Below are 13,731 nucleotides of genomic sequence, written 5' to 3'. Positions count from 1 at the left end.
TGATAGCCCTGTGCCAGCTTTGGCCGGCTCTCCCTATGCAAGTTTCGGCCGGTTAGCTCAGTTGGTTAGAGCGTGGTGCTAATAACGCCAAGGTCGCGGGTTCGATCCCCGTACGGGCCATTGCCCTTTTATTCCAACCGCGGTGGATTCCTATGGCCGTCGGCGCTTGGCCTAGTTTTCTTTAACCTACTCAACGGATAGCAAAGATGCCTATTTCGCTAGTGGCGCAGCTTAATTATGTCCCAGCTTAATTATGTCCCACAACACCTCAAGGCTCCAAGATCCAGAACCATATCTGCTAAAGATTGTGGGAAAACAAAAAGTTAGCTGACGCCACAAGCCCTGGAGCCTCTCTGCACGCTTATGTTAGAACCCGAGGTAAGACATGTATTCTTCGGGAAAGAAAAACAACCCATAACGCCTTGCAAAGCACCTTCTGACCCTTGCAGGTTTTACATGCTTGATTCTTATTAATTTGAGGCTTTGCAACCCTCCACCCAATGCTATGAGCCCAGGAGTGGAGCTTCTTCCAGGCCTACGGCACATGCTCTTTAGGTTTGGCTGTTCACCCAGCCTTCTGAGGGTGATCGGGAGCCTGCGTGGGTGGGAGCCGGAATGGAATGATGGGACAACGCGGAGGGGCCAGAGGAGCCTGGCTTGGGTGGGTGACGATGAAAACCAACATGACCCCGACGTGATTTGAACACGCAACCTTCTGATCTGGAGTCAGACGCGCTACCGTTGCGCCACGAGGTCAGCTGTGGTGGCTCTGGAAAGCTTTAGGCTACTCCGGCGTCAATTCTTCAGCGGTTGCCCACAGATTGACCTGGTTGCCCTGATAGCCCTGTGCCAGCTTTGGCCGGCTCTCCCTATGCAAGTTTCGGCCGGTTAGCTCAGTTGGTTAGAGCGTGGTGCTAATAACGCCAAGGTCGCGGGTTCGATCCCCGTACGGGCCATTGCCCTTTTATTCCAACCGCGGTGGATTCCTATGGCCGTCGGCGCTTGGCCTAGTTTTCTTTAACCTACTCAACGGATAGCAAAGATGCCTATTTCGCTAGTGGCGCAGCTTAATTATGTCCCAGCTTAATTATGTCCCACAACACCTCAAGGCTCCAAGATCCAGAACCATATCTGCTAAAGATTGTGGGAAAACAAAAAGTTAGCTGACGCCACAAGCCCTGGAGCCTCTCTGCACGCTTATGTTAGAACCCGAGGTAAGACATGTATTCTTCGGGAAAGAAAAACAACCCATAACGCCTTGCAAAGCACCTTCTGACCCTTGCAGGTTTTACATGCTTGATTCTTATTAATTTGAGGCTTTGCAACCCTCCACCCAATGCTATGAGCCCAGGAGTGGAGCTTCTTCCAGGCCTACGGCACATGCTCTTTAGGTTTGGCTGTTCACCCAGCCTTCTGAGGGTGATCGGGAGCCTGCGTGGGTGGGAGCCGGAATGGAATGATGGGACAACGCGGAGGGGCCAGAGGAGCCTGGCTTGGGTGGGTGACGATGAAAACCAACATGACCCCGACGTGATTTGAACACGCAACCTTCTGATCTGGAGTCAGACGCGCTACCGTTGCGCCACGAGGTCAGCTGTGGTGGCTCTGGAAAGCTTTAGGCTACTCCGGCGTCAATTCTTCAGCGGTTGCCCACAGATTGACCTGGTTGCCCTGATAGCCCTGTGCCAGCTTTGGCCGGCTCTCCCTATGCAAGTTTCGGCCGGTTAGCTCAGTTGGTTAGAGCGTGGTGCTAATAACGCCAAGGTCGCGGGTTCGATCCCCGTACGGGCCATTGCCCTTTTATTCCAACCGCGGTGGATTCCTATGGCCGTCGGCGCTTGGCCTAGTTTTCTTTAACCTACTCAACGGATAGCAAAGATGCCTATTTCGCTAGTGGCGCAGCTTAATTATGTCCCAGCTTAATTATGTCCCACAACACCTCAAGGCTCCAAGATCCAGAACCATATCTGCTAAAGATTGTGGGAAAACAAAAAGTTAGCTGACGCCACAAGCCCTGGAGCCTCTCTGCACGCTTATGTTAGAACCCGAGGTAAGACATGTATTCTTCGGGAAAGAAAAACAACCCATAACGCCTTGCAAAGCACCTTCTGACCCTTGCAGGTTTTACATGCTTGATTCTTATTAATTTGAGGCTTTGCAACCCTCCACCCAATGCTATGAGCCCAGGAGTGGAGCTTCTTCCAGGCCTACGGCACATGCTCTTTAGGTTTGGCTGTTCACCCAGCCTTCTGAGGGTGATCGGGAGCCTGCGTGGGTGGGAGCCGGAATGGAATGATGGGACAACGCGGAGGGGCCAGAGGAGCCTGGCTTGGGTGGGTGACGATGAAAACCAACATGACCCCGACGTGATTTGAACACGCAACCTTCTGATCTGGAGTCAGACGCGCTACCGTTGCGCCACGAGGTCAGCTGTGGTGGCTCTGGAAAGCTTTAGGCTACTCCGGCGTCAATTCTTCAGCGGTTGCCCACAGATTGACCTGGTTGCCCTGATAGCCCTGTGCCAGCTTTGGCCGGCTCTCCCTATGCAAGTTTCGGCCGGTTAGCTCAGTTGGTTAGAGCGTGGTGCTAATAACGCCAAGGTCGCGGGTTCGATCCCCGTACGGGCCATTGCCCTTTTATTCCAACCGCGGTGGATTCCTATGGCCGTCGGCGCTTGGCCTAGTTTTCTTTAACCTACTCAACGGATAGCAAAGATGCCTATTTCGCTAGTGGCGCAGCTTAATTATGTCCCAGCTTAATTATGTCCCACAACACCTCAAGGCTCCAAGATCCAGAACCATATCTGCTAAAGATTGTGGGAAAACAAAAAGTTAGCTGACGCCACAAGCCCTGGAGCCTCTCTGCACGCTTATGTTAGAACCCGAGGTAAGACATGTATTCTTCGGGAAAGAAAAACAACCCATAACGCCTTGCAAAGCACCTTCTGACCCTTGCAGGTTTTACATGCTTGATTCTTATTAATTTGAGGCTTTGCAACCCTCCACCCAATGCTATGAGCCCAGGAGTGGAGCTTCTTCCAGGCCTACGGCACATGCTCTTTAGGTTTGGCTGTTCACCCAGCCTTCTGAGGGTGATCGGGAGCCTGCGTGGGTGGGAGCCGGAATGGAATGATGGGACAACGCGGAGGGGCCAGAGGAGCCTGGCTTGGGTGGGTGACGATGAAAACCAACATGACCCCGACGTGATTTGAACACGCAACCTTCTGATCTGGAGTCAGACGCGCTACCGTTGCGCCACGAGGTCAGCTGTGGTGGCTCTGGAAAGCTTTAGGCTACTCCGGCGTCAATTCTTCAGCGGTTGCCCACAGATTGACCTGGTTGCCCTGATAGCCCTGTGCCAGCTTTGGCCGGCTCTCCCTATGCAAGTTTCGGCCGGTTAGCTCAGTTGGTTAGAGCGTGGTGCTAATAACGCCAAGGTCGCGGGTTCGATCCCCGTACGGGCCATTGCCCTTTTATTCCAACCGCGGTGGATTCCTATGGCCGTCGGCGCTTGGCCTAGTTTTCTTTAACCTACTCAACGGATAGCAAAGATGCCTATTTCGCTAGTGGCGCAGCTTAATTATGTCCCAGCTTAATTATGTCCCACAACACCTCAAGGCTCCAAGATCCAGAACCATATCTGCTAAAGATTGTGGGAAAACAAAAAGTTAGCTGACGCCACAAGCCCTGGAGCCTCTCTGCACGCTTATGTTAGAACCCGAGGTAAGACATGTATTCTTCGGGAAAGAAAAACAACCCATAACGCCTTGCAAAGCACCTTCTGACCCTTGCAGGTTTTACATGCTTGATTCTTATTAATTTGAGGCTTTGCAACCCTCCACCCAATGCTATGAGCCCAGGAGTGGAGCTTCTTCCAGGCCTACGGCACATGCTCTTTAGGTTTGGCTGTTCACCCAGCCTTCTGAGGGTGATCGGGAGCCTGCGTGGGTGGGAGCCGGAATGGAATGATGGGACAACGCGGAGGGGCCAGAGGAGCCTGGCTTGGGTGGGTGACGATGAAAACCAACATGACCCCGACGTGATTTGAACACGCAACCTTCTGATCTGGAGTCAGACGCGCTACCGTTGCGCCACGAGGTCAGCTGTGGTGGCTCTGGAAAGCTTTAGGCTACTCCGGCGTCAATTCTTCAGCGGTTGCCCACAGATTGACCTGGTTGCCCTGATAGCCCTGTGCCAGCTTTGGCCGGCTCTCCCTATGCAAGTTTCGGCCGGTTAGCTCAGTTGGTTAGAGCGTGGTGCTAATAACGCCAAGGTCGCGGGTTCGATCCCCGTACGGGCCATTGCCCTTTTATTCCAACCGCGGTGGATTCCTATGGCCGTCGGCGCTTGGCCTAGTTTTCTTTAACCTACTCAACGGATAGCAAAGATGCCTATTTCGCTAGTGGCGCAGCTTAATTATGTCCCAGCTTAATTATGTCCCACAACACCTCAAGGCTCCAAGATCCAGAACCATATCTGCTAAAGATTGTGGGAAAACAAAAAGTTAGCTGACGCCACAAGCCCTGGAGCCTCTCTGCACGCTTATGTTAGAACCCGAGGTAAGACATGTATTCTTCGGGAAAGAAAAATAACCCATAACGCCTTGCAAAGCACCTTCTGACCCTTGCAGGTTTTACATGCTTGATTCTTATTAATTTGAGGCTTTGCAACCCTCCACCCAATGCTATGAGCCCAGGAGTGGAGCTTCTTCCAGGCCTACGGCACATGCTCTTTAGGTTTGGCTGTTCACCCAGCCTTCTGAGGGTGATCGGGAGCCTGCGTGGGTGGGAGCCGGAATGGAATGATGGGACAACGCGGAGGGGCCAGAGGAGCCTGGCTTGGGTGGGTGACGATGAAAACCAACATGACCCCGACGTGATTTGAACACGCAACCTTCTGATCTGGAGTCAGACGCGCTACCGTTGCGCCACGAGGTCAGCTGTGGTGGCTCTGGAAAGCTTTAGGCTACTCCGGCGTCAATTCTTCAGCGGTTGCCCACAGATTGACCTGGTTGCCCTGATAGCCCTGTGCCAGCTTTGGCCGGCTCTCCCTATGCAAGTTTCGGCCGGTTAGCTCAGTTGGTTAGAGCGTGGTGCTAATAACGCCAAGGTCGCGGGTTCGATCCCCGTACGGGCCATTGCCCTTTTATTCCAACCGCGGTGGATTCCTATGGCCGTCGGCGCTTGGCCTAGTTTTCTTTAACCTACTCAACGGATAGCAAAGATGCCTATTTCGCTAGTGGCGCAGCTTAATTATGTCCCAGCTTAATTATGTCCCACAACACCTCAAGGCTCCAAGATCCAGAACCATATCTGCTAAAGATTGTGGGAAAACAAAAAGTTAGCTGACGCCACAAGCCCTGGAGCCTCTCTGCACGCTTATGTTAGAACCCGAGGTAAGACATGTATTCTTCGGGAAAGAAAAACAACCCATAACGCCTTGCAAAGCACCTTCTGACCCTTGCAGGTTTTACATGCTTGATTCTTATTAATTTGAGGCTTTGCAACCCTCCACCCAATGCTATGAGCCCAGGAGTGGAGCTTCTTCCAGGCCTACGGCACATGCTCTTTAGGTTTGGCTGTTCACCCAGCCTTCTGAGGGTGATCGGGAGCCTGCGTGGGTGGGAGCCGGAATGGAATGATGGGACAACGCGGAGGGGCCAGAGGAGCCTGGCTTGGGTGGGTGACGATGAAAACCAACATGACCCCGACGTGATTTGAACACGCAACCTTCTGATCTGGAGTCAGACGCGCTACCGTTGCGCCACGAGGTCAGCTGTGGTGGCTCTGGAAAGCTTTAGGCTACTCCGGTGTCAATTCTTCAGCGGTTGCCCACAGATTGACCTGGTTGCCCTGATAGCCCTGTGCCAGCTTTGGCCGGCTCTCCCTATGCAAGTTTCGGCCGGTTAGCTCAGTTGGTTAGAGCGTGGTGCTAATAACGCCAAGGTCGCGGGTTCGATCCCCGTACGGGCCATTGCCCTTTTATTCCAACCGCGGTGGATTCCTATGGCCGTCGGCGCTTGGCCTAGTTTTCTTTAACCTACTCAACGGATAGCAAAGATGCCTATTTCGCTAGTGGCGCAGCTTAATTATGTCCCAGCTTAATTATGTCCCACAACACCTCAAGGCTCCAAGATCCAGAACCATATCTGCTAAAGATTGTGGGAAAACAAAAAGTTAGCTGACGCCACAAGCCCTGGAGCCTCTCTGCACGCTTATGTTAGAACCCGAGGTAAGACATGTATTCTTCGGGAAAGAAAAACAACCCATAACGCCTTGCAAAGCACCTTCTGACCCTTGCAGGTTTTACATGCTTGATTCTTATTAATTTGAGGCTTTGCAACCCTCCACCCAATGCTATGAGCCCAGGAGTGGAGCTTCTTCCAGGCCTACGGCACATGCTCTTTAGGTTTGGCTGTTCACCCAGCCTTCTGAGGGTGATCGGGAGCCTGCGTGGGTGGGAGCCGGAATGGAATGATGGGACAACGCGGAGGGGCCAGAGGAGCCTGGCTTGGGTGGGTGACGATGAAAACCAACATGACCCCGACGTGATTTGAACACGCAACCTTCTGATCTGGAGTCAGACGCGCTACCGTTGCGCCACGAGGTCAGCTGTGGTGGCTCTGGAAAGCTTTAGGCTACTCCGGCGTCAATTCTTCAGCGGTTGCCCACAGATTGACCTGGTTGCCCTGATAGCCCTGTGCCAGCTTTGGCCGGCTCTCCCTATGCAAGTTTCGGCCGGTTAGCTCAGTTGGTTAGAGCGTGGTGCTAATAACGCCAAGGTCGCGGGTTCGATCCCCGTACGGGCCATTGCCCTTTTATTCCAACCGCGGTGGATTCCTATGGCCGTCGGCGCTTGGCCTAGTTTTCTTTAACCTACTCAACGGATAGCAAAGATGCCTATTTCGCTAGTGGCGCAGCTTAATTATGTCCCAGCTTAATTATGTCCCACAACACCTCAAGGCTCCAAGATCCAGAACCATATCTGCTAAAGATTGTGGGAAAACAAAAAGTTAGCTGACGCCACAAGCCCTGGAGCCTCTCTGCACGCTTATGTTAGAACCCGAGGTAAGACATGTATTCTTCGGGAAAGAAAAACAACCCATAACGCCTTGCAAAGCACCTTCTGACCCTTGCAGGTTTTACATGCTTGATTCTTATTAATTTGAGGCTTTGCAACCCTCCACCCAATGCTATGAGCCCAGGAGTGGAGCTTCTTCCAGGCCTACGGCACATGCTCTTTAGGTTTGGCTGTTCACCCAGCCTTCTGAGGGTGATCGGGAGCCTGCGTGGGTGGGAGCCGGAATGGAATGATGGGACAACGCGGAGGGGCCAGAGGAGCCTGGCTTGGGTGGGTGACGATGAAAACCAACATGACCCCGACGTGATTTGAACACGCAACCTTCTGATCTGGAGTCAGACGCGCTACCGTTGCGCCACGAGGTCAGCTGTGGTGGCTCTGGAAAGCTTTAGGCTACTCCGGCGTCAATTCTTCAGCGGTTGCCCACAGATTGACCTGGTTGCCCTGATAGCCCTGTGCCAGCTTTGGCCGGCTCTCCCTATGCAAGTTTCGGCCGGTTAGCTCAGTTGGTTAGAGCGTGGTGCTAATAACGCCAAGGTCGCGGGTTCGATCCCCGTACGGGCCATTGCCCTTTTATTCCAACCGCGGTGGATTCCTATGGCCGTCGGCGCTTGGCCTAGTTTTCTTTAACCTACTCAACGGATAGCAAAGATGCCTATTTCGCTAGTGGCGCAGCTTAATTATGTCCCAGCTTAATTATGTCCCACAACACCTCAAGGCTCCAAGATCCAGAACCATATCTGCTAAAGATTGTGGGAAAACAAAAAGTTAGCTGACGCCACAAGCCCTGGAGCCTCTCTGCACGCTTATGTTAGAACCCGAGGTAAGACATGTATTCTTCGGGAAAGAAAAACAACCCATAACGCCTTGCAAAGCACCTTCTGACCCTTGCAGGTTTTACATGCTTGATTCTTATTAATTTGAGGCTTTGCAACCCTCCACCCAATGCTATGAGCCCAGGAGTGGAGCTTCTTCCAGGCCTACGGCACATGCTCTTTAGGTTTGGCTGTTCACCCAGCCTTCTGAGGGTGATCGGGAGCCTGCGTGGGTGGGAGCCGGAATGGAATGATGGGACAACGCGGAGGGGCCAGAGGAGCCTGGCTTGGGTGGGTGACGATGAAAACCAACATGACCCCGACGTGATTTGAACACGCAACCTTCTGATCTGGAGTCAGACGCGCTACCGTTGCGCCACGAGGTCAGCTGTGGTGGCTCTGGAAAGCTTTAGGCTACTCCGGCGTCAATTCTTCAGCGGTTGCCCACAGATTGACCTGGTTGCCCTGATAGCCCTGTGCCAGCTTTGGCCGGCTCTCCCTATGCGAGTTTCGGCCGGTTAGCTCAGTTGGTTAGAGCGTGGTGCTAATAACGCCAAGGTCGCGGGTTCGATCCCCGTACGGGCCATTGCCCTTTTATTCCAACCGCGGTGGATTCCTATGGCCGTCGGCGCTTGGCCTAGTTTTCTTTAACCTACTCAACGGATAGCAAAGATGCCTATTTCGCTAGTGGCGCAGCTTAATTATGTCCCAGCTTAATTATGTCCCACAACACCTCAAGGCTCCAAGATCCAGAACCATATCTGCTAAAGATTGTGGGAAAACAAAAAGTTAGCTGACGCCACAAGCCCTGGAGCCTCTCTGCACGCTTATGTTAGAACCCGAGGTAAGACATGTATTCTTCGGGAAAGAAAAACAACCCATAACGCCTTGCAAAGCACCTTCTGACCCTTGCAGGTTTTACATGCTTGATTCTTATTAATTTGAGGCTTTGCAACCCTCCACCCAATGCTATGAGCCCAGGAGTGGAGCTTCTTCCAGGCCTACGGCACATGCTCTTTAGGTTTGGCTGTTCACCCAGCCTTCTGAGGGTGATCGGGAGCCTGCGTGGGTGGGAGCCGGAATGGAATGATGGGACAACGCGGAGGGGCCAGAGGAGCCTGGCTTGGGTGGGTGACGATGAAAACCAACATGACCCCGACGTGATTTGAACACGCAACCTTCTGATCTGGAGTCAGACGCGCTACCGTTGCGCCACGAGGTCAGCTGTGGTGGCTCTGGAAAGCTTTAGGCTACTCCGGCGTCAATTCTTCAGCGGTTGCCCACAGATTGACCTGGTTGCCCTGATAGCCCTGTGCCAGCTTTGGCCGGCTCTCCCTATGCAAGTTTCGGCCGGTTAGCTCAGTTGGTTAGAGCGTGGTGCTAATAACGCCAAGGTCGCGGGTTCGATCCCCGTACGGGCCATTGCCCTTTTATTCCAACCGCGGTGGATTCCTATGGCCGTCGGCGCTTGGCCTAGTTTTCTTTAACCTACTCAACGGATAGCAAAGATGCCTATTTCGCTAGTGGCGCAGCTTAATTATGTCCCAGCTTAATTATGTCCCACAACACCTCAAGGCTCCAAGATCCAGAACCATATCTGCTAAAGATTGTGGGAAAACAAAAAGTTAGCTGACGCCACAAGCCCTGGAGCCTCTCTGCACGCTTATGTTAGAACCCGAGGTAAGACATGTATTCTTCGGGAAAGAAAAACAACCCATAACGCCTTGCAAAGCACCTTCTGACCCTTGCAGGTTTTACATGCTTGATTCTTATTAATTTGAGGCTTTGCAACCCTCCACCCAATGCTATGAGCCCAGGAGTGGAGCTTCTTCCAGGCCTACGGCACATGCTCTTTAGGTTTGGCTGTTCACCCAGCCTTCTGAGGGTGATCGGGAGCCTGCGTGGGTGGGAGCCGGAATGGAATGATGGGACAACGCGGAGGGGCCAGAGGAGCCTGGCTTGGGTGGGTGACGATGAAAACCAACATGACCCCGACGTGATTTGAACACGCAACCTTCTGATCTGGAGTCAGACGCGCTACCGTTGCGCCACGAGGTCAGCTGTGGTGGCTCTGGAAAGCTTTAGGCTACTCCGGCGTCAATTCTTCAGCGGTTGCCCACAGATTGACCTGGTTGCCCTGATAGCCCTGTGCCAGCTTTGGCCGGCTCTCCCTATGCAAGTTTCGGCCGGTTAGCTCAGTTGGTTAGAGCGTGGTGCTAATAACGCCAAGGTCGCGGGTTCGATCCCCGTACGGGCCATTGCCCTTTTATTCCAACCGCGGTGGATTCCTATGGCCGTCGGCGCTTGGCCTAGTTTTCTTTAACCTACTCAACGGATAGCAAAGATGCCTATTTCGCTAGTGGCGCAGCTTAATTATGTCCCAGCTTAATTATGTCCCACAACACCTCAAGGCTCCAAGATCCAGAACCATATCTGCTAAAGATTGTGGGAAAACAAAAAGTTAGCTGACGCCACAAGCCCTGGAGCCTCTCTGCACGCTTATGTTAGAACCCGAGGTAAGACATGTATTCTTCGGGAAAGAAAAACAACCCATAACGCCTTGCAAAGCACCTTCTGACCCTTGCAGGTTTTACATGCTTGATTCTTATTAATTTGAGGCTTTGCAACCCTCCACCCAATGCTATGAGCCCAGGAGTGGAGCTTCTTCCAGGCCTACGGCACATGCTCTTTAGGTTTGGCTGTTCACCCAGCCTTCTGAGGGTGATCGGGAGCCTGCGTGGGTGGGAGCCGGAATGGAATGATGGGACAACGCGGAGGGGCCAGAGGAGCCTGGCTTGGGTGGGTGACGATGAAAACCAACATGACCCCGACGTGATTTGAACACGCAACCTTCTGATCTGGAGTCAGACGCGCTACCGTTGCGCCACGAGGTCAGCTGTGGTGGCTCTGGAAAGCTTTAGGCTACTCCGGCGTCAATTCTTCAGCGGTTGCCCACAGATTGACCTGGTTGCCCTGATAGCCCTGTGCCAGCTTTGGCCGGCTCTCCCTATGCAAGTTTCGGCCGGTTAGCTCAGTTGGTTAGAGCGTGGTGCTAATAACGCCAAGGTCGCGGGTTCGATCCCCGTACGGGCCATTGCCCTTTTATTCCAACCGCGGTGGATTCCTATGGCCGTCGGCGCTTGGCCTAGTTTTCTTTAACCTACTCAACGGATAGCAAAGATGCCTATTTCGCTAGTGGCGCAGCTTAATTATGTCCCAGCTTAATTATGTCCCACAACACCTCAAGGCTCCAAGATCCAGAACCATATCTGCTAAAGATTGTGGGAAAACAAAAAGTTAGCTGACGCCACAAGCCCTGGAGCCTCTCTGCACGCTTATGTTAGAACCCGAGGTAAGACATGTATTCTTCGGGAAAGAAAAACAACCCATAACGCCTTGCAAAGCACCTTCTGACCCTTGCAGGTTTTACATGCTTGATTCTTATTAATTTGAGGCTTTGCAACCCTCCACCCAATGCTATGAGCCCAGGAGTGGAGCTTCTTCCAGGCCTACGGCACATGCTCTTTAGGTTTGGCTGTTCACCCAGCCTTCTGAGGGTGATCGGGAGCCTGCGTGGGTGGGAGCCGGAATGGAATGATGGGACAACGCGGAGGGGCCAGAGGAGCCTGGCTTGGGTGGGTGACGATGAAAACCAACATGACCCCCGACGTGATTTGAACACGCAACCTTCTGATCTGGAGTCAGACGCGCTACCGTTGCGCCACGAGGTCAGCTGTGGTGGCTCTGGAAAGCTTTAGGCTACTCCGGCGTCAATTCTTCAGCGGTTGCCCACAGATTGACCTGGTTGCCCTGATAGCCCTGTGCCAGCTTTGGCCGGCTCTCCCTATGCAAGTTTCGGCCGGTTAGCTCAGTTGGTTAGAGCGTGGTGCTAATAACGCCAAGGTCGTGGGTTCGATCCCCGTACGGGCCATTGCCCTTTTATTCCAACCGCGGTGGATTCCTATGGCCGTCGGCGCTTGGCCTAGTTTTCTTTAACCTACTCAACGGATAGCAAAGATGCCTATTTCGCTAGTGGCGCAGCTTAATTATGTCCCAGCTTAATTATGTCCCACAACACCTCAAGGCTCCAAGATCCAGAACCATATCTGCTAAAGATTGTGGGAAAACAAAAAGTTAGCTGACGCCACAAGCCCTGGAGCCTCTCTGCACGCTTATGTTAGAACCCGAGGTAAGACATGTATTCTTCGGGAAAGAAAAACAACCCATAACGCCTTGCAAAGCACCTTCTGACCCTTGCAGGTTTTACATGCTTGATTCTTATTAATTTGAGGCTTTGCAACCCTCCACCCAATGCTATGAGCCCAGGAGTGGAGCTTCTTCCAGGCCTACGGCACATGCTCTTTAGGTTTGGCTGTTCACCCAGCCTTCTGAGGGTGATCGGGAGCCTGCGTGGGTGGGAGCCGGAATGGAATGATGGGACAACGCGGAGGGGCCAGAGGAGCCTGGCTTGGGTGGGTGACGATGAAAACCAACATGACCCCGACGTGATTTGAACACGCAACCTTCTGATCTGGAGTCAGACGCGCTACCGTTGCGCCACGAGGTCAGCTGTGGTGGCTCTGGAAAGCTTTAGGCTACTCCGGCGTCAATTCTTCAGCGGTTGCCCACAGATTGACCTGGTTGCCCTGATAGCCCTGTGCCAGCTTTGGCCAGCTCTCCCTGTGCAAGTTTCGGCCGGTTAGCTCAGTTGGTTAGAGCGTGGTGCTAATAACGCCAAGGTCGCGGGTTCGATCCCCGTACGGGCCATTGCCCTTTTATTCCAACCGCGGTGGATTCCTATGGCCGTCGGCGCTTGGCCTAGTTTTCTTTAACCTACTCAACGGATAGCAAAGATGCCTATTTCGCTAGTGGCGCAGCTTAATTATGTCCCAGCTTAATTATGTCCCACAACACCTCAAGGCTCCAAGATCCAGAACCATATCTGCTAAAGATTGTGGGAAAACAAAAAGTTAGCTGACGCCACAAGCCCTGGAGCCTCTCTGCACGCTTATGTTAGAACCCGAGGTAAGACATGTATTCTTCGGGAAAGAAAAACAACCCATAACGCCTTGCAAAGCACCTTCTGACCCTTGCAGGTTTTACATGCTTGATTCTTATTAATTTGAGGCTTTGCAACCCTCCACCCAATGCTATGAGCCCAGGAGTGGAGCTTCTTCCAGGCCTACGGCACATGCTCTTTAGGTTTGGCTGTTCACCCAGCCTTCTGAGGGTGATCGGGAGCCTGCGTGGGTGGGAGCCGGAATGGAATGATGGGACAACGCGGAGGGGCCAGAGGAGCCTGGCTTGGGTGGGTGACGATGAAAACCAACATGACCCCGACGTGATTTGAACACGCAACCTTCTGATCTGGAGTCAGACGCGCTACCGTTGCGCCACGAGGTCAGCTGTGGTGGCTCTGGAAAGCTTTAGGCTACTCCGGCGTCAATTCTTCAGCGGTTGCCCACAGATTGACCTGGTTGCCCTGATAGCCCTGTGCCAGCTTTGGCCGGCTCTCCCTGTGCAAGTTTCGGCCGGTTAGCTCAGTTGGTTAGAGCGTGGTGCTAATAACGCCAAGGTCGCGGGTTCGATCCCCGTACGGGCCATTGCCCTTTTATTCCAACCGCGGTGGATTCCTATGGCCGTCGGCGCTTGGCCTAGTTTTCTTTAACCTACTCAACGGATAGCAAAGATGCCTATTTCGCTAGTGGCGCAGCTTAATTATGTCCCAGCTTAATTATGTCCCACAACACCTCAAGGCTCCAAGATCCAGAACCATATCTGCTAAAGATTGTGGGAAAACAAAAAGTTAGCTGACGCCACAAGCCCTGGAGCCTCTC

The 13,731-nt window shown here is 53.0% G+C and overlaps 31 non-coding genes across 31 annotated transcripts; 16 read left to right on the top strand and 15 right to left on the bottom strand.

Annotated features, from left to right (window-relative positions):
* The first annotated feature begins 46 nt into the window (after window positions 1-46).
* TRNAI-AAU (transfer RNA isoleucine (anticodon AAU)) lies at window positions 47-120 on the top strand. The gene has a single exon. It is a non-coding gene; the product is annotated as a tRNA-Ile (tRNA).
* A 564-nt stretch (window positions 121-684) lies between these two features.
* Window positions 685-756, bottom strand: TRNAW-CCA (transfer RNA tryptophan (anticodon CCA)). The gene has a single exon. It is a non-coding gene; the product is annotated as a tRNA-Trp (tRNA).
* Window positions 757-882: 126 nt separating this feature from the next.
* On the top strand, window positions 883-956 carry TRNAI-AAU (transfer RNA isoleucine (anticodon AAU)). Its single transcript has one exon. It is a non-coding gene; the product is annotated as a tRNA-Ile (tRNA).
* A 564-nt stretch (window positions 957-1,520) lies between these two features.
* Window positions 1,521-1,592, bottom strand: TRNAW-CCA (transfer RNA tryptophan (anticodon CCA)). The gene has a single exon. It is a non-coding gene; the product is annotated as a tRNA-Trp (tRNA).
* A 126-nt stretch (window positions 1,593-1,718) lies between these two features.
* Window positions 1,719-1,792, top strand: TRNAI-AAU (transfer RNA isoleucine (anticodon AAU)). The gene has a single exon. It is a non-coding gene; the product is annotated as a tRNA-Ile (tRNA).
* Window positions 1,793-2,356: 564 nt separating this feature from the next.
* On the bottom strand, window positions 2,357-2,428 carry TRNAW-CCA (transfer RNA tryptophan (anticodon CCA)). Its single transcript has one exon. It is a non-coding gene; the product is annotated as a tRNA-Trp (tRNA).
* A 126-nt stretch (window positions 2,429-2,554) lies between these two features.
* Window positions 2,555-2,628, top strand: TRNAI-AAU (transfer RNA isoleucine (anticodon AAU)). The gene has a single exon. It is a non-coding gene; the product is annotated as a tRNA-Ile (tRNA).
* A 564-nt stretch (window positions 2,629-3,192) lies between these two features.
* TRNAW-CCA (transfer RNA tryptophan (anticodon CCA)) lies at window positions 3,193-3,264 on the bottom strand. Its single transcript has one exon. It is a non-coding gene; the product is annotated as a tRNA-Trp (tRNA).
* A 126-nt stretch (window positions 3,265-3,390) lies between these two features.
* On the top strand, window positions 3,391-3,464 carry TRNAI-AAU (transfer RNA isoleucine (anticodon AAU)). Its single transcript has one exon. It is a non-coding gene; the product is annotated as a tRNA-Ile (tRNA).
* Window positions 3,465-4,028: 564 nt separating this feature from the next.
* On the bottom strand, window positions 4,029-4,100 carry TRNAW-CCA (transfer RNA tryptophan (anticodon CCA)). The gene has a single exon. It is a non-coding gene; the product is annotated as a tRNA-Trp (tRNA).
* Window positions 4,101-4,226: 126 nt separating this feature from the next.
* Window positions 4,227-4,300, top strand: TRNAI-AAU (transfer RNA isoleucine (anticodon AAU)). Its single transcript has one exon. It is a non-coding gene; the product is annotated as a tRNA-Ile (tRNA).
* Window positions 4,301-4,864: 564 nt separating this feature from the next.
* TRNAW-CCA (transfer RNA tryptophan (anticodon CCA)) lies at window positions 4,865-4,936 on the bottom strand. Its single transcript has one exon. It is a non-coding gene; the product is annotated as a tRNA-Trp (tRNA).
* Window positions 4,937-5,062: 126 nt separating this feature from the next.
* TRNAI-AAU (transfer RNA isoleucine (anticodon AAU)) lies at window positions 5,063-5,136 on the top strand. Its single transcript has one exon. It is a non-coding gene; the product is annotated as a tRNA-Ile (tRNA).
* A 564-nt stretch (window positions 5,137-5,700) lies between these two features.
* On the bottom strand, window positions 5,701-5,772 carry TRNAW-CCA (transfer RNA tryptophan (anticodon CCA)). Its single transcript has one exon. It is a non-coding gene; the product is annotated as a tRNA-Trp (tRNA).
* Window positions 5,773-5,898: 126 nt separating this feature from the next.
* TRNAI-AAU (transfer RNA isoleucine (anticodon AAU)) lies at window positions 5,899-5,972 on the top strand. Its single transcript has one exon. It is a non-coding gene; the product is annotated as a tRNA-Ile (tRNA).
* Window positions 5,973-6,536: 564 nt separating this feature from the next.
* TRNAW-CCA (transfer RNA tryptophan (anticodon CCA)) lies at window positions 6,537-6,608 on the bottom strand. The gene has a single exon. It is a non-coding gene; the product is annotated as a tRNA-Trp (tRNA).
* A 126-nt stretch (window positions 6,609-6,734) lies between these two features.
* Window positions 6,735-6,808, top strand: TRNAI-AAU (transfer RNA isoleucine (anticodon AAU)). The gene has a single exon. It is a non-coding gene; the product is annotated as a tRNA-Ile (tRNA).
* Window positions 6,809-7,372: 564 nt separating this feature from the next.
* TRNAW-CCA (transfer RNA tryptophan (anticodon CCA)) lies at window positions 7,373-7,444 on the bottom strand. Its single transcript has one exon. It is a non-coding gene; the product is annotated as a tRNA-Trp (tRNA).
* Window positions 7,445-7,570: 126 nt separating this feature from the next.
* TRNAI-AAU (transfer RNA isoleucine (anticodon AAU)) lies at window positions 7,571-7,644 on the top strand. The gene has a single exon. It is a non-coding gene; the product is annotated as a tRNA-Ile (tRNA).
* A 564-nt stretch (window positions 7,645-8,208) lies between these two features.
* Window positions 8,209-8,280, bottom strand: TRNAW-CCA (transfer RNA tryptophan (anticodon CCA)). Its single transcript has one exon. It is a non-coding gene; the product is annotated as a tRNA-Trp (tRNA).
* A 126-nt stretch (window positions 8,281-8,406) lies between these two features.
* On the top strand, window positions 8,407-8,480 carry TRNAI-AAU (transfer RNA isoleucine (anticodon AAU)). Its single transcript has one exon. It is a non-coding gene; the product is annotated as a tRNA-Ile (tRNA).
* Window positions 8,481-9,044: 564 nt separating this feature from the next.
* Window positions 9,045-9,116, bottom strand: TRNAW-CCA (transfer RNA tryptophan (anticodon CCA)). Its single transcript has one exon. It is a non-coding gene; the product is annotated as a tRNA-Trp (tRNA).
* Window positions 9,117-9,242: 126 nt separating this feature from the next.
* TRNAI-AAU (transfer RNA isoleucine (anticodon AAU)) lies at window positions 9,243-9,316 on the top strand. The gene has a single exon. It is a non-coding gene; the product is annotated as a tRNA-Ile (tRNA).
* A 564-nt stretch (window positions 9,317-9,880) lies between these two features.
* TRNAW-CCA (transfer RNA tryptophan (anticodon CCA)) lies at window positions 9,881-9,952 on the bottom strand. Its single transcript has one exon. It is a non-coding gene; the product is annotated as a tRNA-Trp (tRNA).
* A 126-nt stretch (window positions 9,953-10,078) lies between these two features.
* Window positions 10,079-10,152, top strand: TRNAI-AAU (transfer RNA isoleucine (anticodon AAU)). Its single transcript has one exon. It is a non-coding gene; the product is annotated as a tRNA-Ile (tRNA).
* A 564-nt stretch (window positions 10,153-10,716) lies between these two features.
* TRNAW-CCA (transfer RNA tryptophan (anticodon CCA)) lies at window positions 10,717-10,788 on the bottom strand. Its single transcript has one exon. It is a non-coding gene; the product is annotated as a tRNA-Trp (tRNA).
* Window positions 10,789-10,914: 126 nt separating this feature from the next.
* On the top strand, window positions 10,915-10,988 carry TRNAI-AAU (transfer RNA isoleucine (anticodon AAU)). Its single transcript has one exon. It is a non-coding gene; the product is annotated as a tRNA-Ile (tRNA).
* A 1,401-nt stretch (window positions 10,989-12,389) lies between these two features.
* TRNAW-CCA (transfer RNA tryptophan (anticodon CCA)) lies at window positions 12,390-12,461 on the bottom strand. Its single transcript has one exon. It is a non-coding gene; the product is annotated as a tRNA-Trp (tRNA).
* A 126-nt stretch (window positions 12,462-12,587) lies between these two features.
* Window positions 12,588-12,661, top strand: TRNAI-AAU (transfer RNA isoleucine (anticodon AAU)). Its single transcript has one exon. It is a non-coding gene; the product is annotated as a tRNA-Ile (tRNA).
* Window positions 12,662-13,225: 564 nt separating this feature from the next.
* TRNAW-CCA (transfer RNA tryptophan (anticodon CCA)) lies at window positions 13,226-13,297 on the bottom strand. Its single transcript has one exon. It is a non-coding gene; the product is annotated as a tRNA-Trp (tRNA).
* Window positions 13,298-13,423: 126 nt separating this feature from the next.
* TRNAI-AAU (transfer RNA isoleucine (anticodon AAU)) lies at window positions 13,424-13,497 on the top strand. The gene has a single exon. It is a non-coding gene; the product is annotated as a tRNA-Ile (tRNA).
* Window positions 13,498-13,731: the final 234 nt, after the last annotated feature.

This window comes from Lithobates pipiens, unplaced genomic scaffold (assembly GCF_037356315.1).
Source record: "Lithobates pipiens isolate NorthernLeopardFrog02 unplaced genomic scaffold, aLitPip1_a1.2 Scaffold_8, whole genome shotgun sequence".
NCBI classification, from domain to species: domain Eukaryota; kingdom Metazoa; phylum Chordata; class Amphibia; order Anura; family Ranidae; genus Lithobates; species Lithobates pipiens.
The sequence above is the reverse complement of the archived record's forward strand: the minus strand, read 5'-3'. Positions and strand labels throughout refer to the sequence as shown.